The sequence below is a fragment of the Gavialis gangeticus genome, unplaced genomic scaffold (assembly GCF_001723915.1).
Source record: "Gavialis gangeticus isolate Ggan-Ray unplaced genomic scaffold, GavGan_comp1, whole genome shotgun sequence".
NCBI classification, from domain to species: domain Eukaryota; kingdom Metazoa; phylum Chordata; order Crocodylia; family Gavialidae; genus Gavialis; species Gavialis gangeticus.
The window spans coordinates 117843754-117846632 of NW_017729031.1; the positions used below are offsets into that span (position 1 = coordinate 117843754).

Sequence of the window (2879 nt, forward strand, 5' to 3'; positions counted from 1 at the left end):
TAAACATTAAGAAGCATAACACTAAAAAAAAAAAGCGGGGGAGGGGGGGATAATAAAAGCAAATTTAAAAAGCAGCAGCCTATCTAAGTTTCAGAGTACTGTACAGTGAGGCACCTTTTTCGGCATGTTGTTGCTGTTTGAAACAACTCGTATGGTACTGTTATCACAGGACTGAGTTCATGTTGTGTTTTTAATTTTTTTTTATATTTTTTTTTAATTAAAGTTTATTTCCAGATGCTCCTCCATGCTCTTGATGTTCTTCTAAATGTTTGTGCCAGTGCTATCTTGATGCTCTCTGGAAAGCTAGCATGTTTTATGTGAGCCCTTTGAATGTTATAACTTATTTATAAAATGGATAACAGATACGGTTGTTTGTTTATTTGTTGGGTTTTTTTCCTGAGTTTACAGCTTCTGGGGGGAGGACTTCTCTGCCTGAGCTAAAATCGGGGGTTCCTGCACTACAATAGCAGAAAAAAATAAAAAAAAACAAACAAAAATGTAAAAAAAAAAATATAGCTCTTGTATCTTTTTGTCTTAAAATTGTCAAGTCTGTGATTTAGTTCAAACTCCAGGACATGGTTTCTAGTCCCAGACTAAATCTGAGACATGTTCTTAGACGTGGGTAAACTTCACTATTAAAAAAAATGTATAAAATTGGACCAACAATAAAGTGTTCCAATGTTTGTAAATACTAGAAATATTTCTGATGTGACTAATAGACGGTTTGTAGTGGGCAGAGTGAATGCAGTGTTATGTGTAAAATGGCATCTGTCATGTCTAGCTGCCTGTTAGTATTTTGCCAAGAAGCTTTTTGTATTTGTTTGTAGCTTTACTGGAAGTCAAATAAACGTCTCTGCTATTCATAAAGGCTCCTCTTTGCATTCTGTCCACCACATTTCGAGCCCCTGAGCTACTAATTCGCGGTAGATGCTGAACACACGAGGTATGGACTGGCATGGGGCTCCGTCTGTGCTACCACCCCTTCAGAAACACTACATAGTCCTCACTCCCCTACGGTAGCACTTTGGAAGCCCTCGGAAGCCCTTCACATCATGCTCTTGCTGAGGTGGAAAACAAAGGCACTCTATCGAGAAAAAGCAACCTGTCATATTTTCCAAACTTTGTCTCTTAAAAAAAGCCAGGACAAAACAAATCATGATAAGAATAATACACCTCTCCAAAATCATACAAGACAAGCTCTTTGGAAGTAACTTCAGTTACAATAACATGATACAAATGCTTCCCAAATATACTTTATGTGCATTTCATGAACTGTCATAGATTACTGCTTAAAAAAACACACGAGGCATATAGAGATATATAGATATATTTCTGTGCTGTCCAATTTCTAATTTCCTCTCCGCCCTCACCCCCACTTTAATGGGTTTGCTGGTTCTTATACCCTAGTCTTTGGTTTACCATGTAAATAACAGATTACAGTTCTGTAACTACTGAGACTGGCTACAAAGAGTCATTTTCGCTGCAGATAATTTAACAACTTCAAAAGTGGAAAAGGTTTCAAATTTTGCTATCCGGGGATTCTTACAAGGCACGAGATCTTTCAGCTAAAGTCTCTTTTGGCAAAATGCCACTGACATCTTTACAATATACTTTAGGTTTTTTTTACTCGTATCAAGTAAAGTTGGATCTTATAAACTTACCAAACTTAATCTCCCACTGTTTAGGTACTTCTTAAGTGACTTTGAGAGGCATGTGAGGTGGACTGTCAGATCCAAAACCATTTGCTCGCCTTCCCCTGATATTTTTTTTTTACCAATAGCAAACTATACCAAAAGTGGGTATGACATTTAGATGTCAAATGGATAGGGTTTTATCTAGAAGTTAGATCGTAAAAATCGCCCAGACCTCAGACAGATACCCCTCACTGGCTCTCAAAAGTCACGTGAGGTCCATAAAGTTAGTTTTATGGTTTTGGGGAGTTGACAATGTACAATATATTTCACATTCTCTAGAATGTTAAGTGACACTTTAACTGCTTGGTTTGGCTTGGAAGGGGCAGAAATGGGTGAGCACTTTTCCAGATGAGATAAAGCTTTGCAATTGCTGGTCTCATGCTTTGCTGGTCCAGTGTTCAGTCCAGAGGACCAATAGGCTGGGCTCCTGAAAGTAAGTCCTACTGAAATATTATCTGCTTAAACTATTTTAAGGGTTATATTGCTAAAGACTGAGTGGGGAGGAGGAAGAGGAGGAGGAGGTGAAGGAGGAGGATGGCTCGCTTGCTCGCTCGCTCTTTTTTCACAGCTTTATTTCTCACTTTGCAAACGTCCTCACTCTTCCACTCCTGAGCCCTGGGTGTTTCCCCAGGTTTCATCCAAGCTTTGGGGGCCCAGGAGGAAGCAACGCAAACTTTGCGGAGCGGGCGAGCGAGAACCCCGCAAAGATTAATTACGATTCCATCGCAAAAGCCAGCCTAGCTTTGCCTGGGGACATCTGCACTTCAGACAAACTTCGATTTGTCCTTAGCTCGGTAAAAAAAAAGGGACGTGCTCAGTTCCTGGAGGTTATTTCGTGCGTTTATGCTCCTTCGAGGCGCAGAGTTGGGCCAAGCCTTTGCATTTGAAGCCTCCTGCTGCATGCTGGAGCCCCTTGGGCTTTCTAACACCTTTACTAATTTTCATCGTGTCTCTCCTCCCTCCCCCATTAGCTGCAAGGACGTTTACGACCCCTTATTTGGCCTGTGTGCCCAGTCAAATATGGTTCCTAGGCGTTTTAGACTCTGGATCCCTATCGACAGTGCCCCTGCGAGTTCCCTCGCTTGCTTGCACGCTGTGTGGCTTATCTCCGGGGGAGCTGCCCCCACTATGGCTCGAAAGAGGTTAAAATAAGCCCTAAAGATACTGCAGGTTTGCAAAGTGGAG

At 41.3% G+C, this 2879-nt stretch overlaps 2 protein-coding genes across 3 annotated transcripts in view; both read left to right on the forward strand.

Moving 5' to 3' along the window:
- The window catches only part of HOXB5 (homeobox B5), a 10329-nt gene extending 9470 nt beyond the window's left edge, over positions 1-859 (forward strand). Inside the window, exon 3 of the mRNA XM_019523672.1 lies at positions 40-859. The gene's annotated coding sequence lies outside the window, so the exon portion shown is untranslated. The remainder of the gene's footprint in view (positions 1-39) is intronic.
- HOXB4 (homeobox B4) overlaps positions 1-2879 on the forward strand; it is a 60771-nt gene that overhangs the window by 40476 nt on the left and 17416 nt on the right. The window lies entirely within an intron of this gene.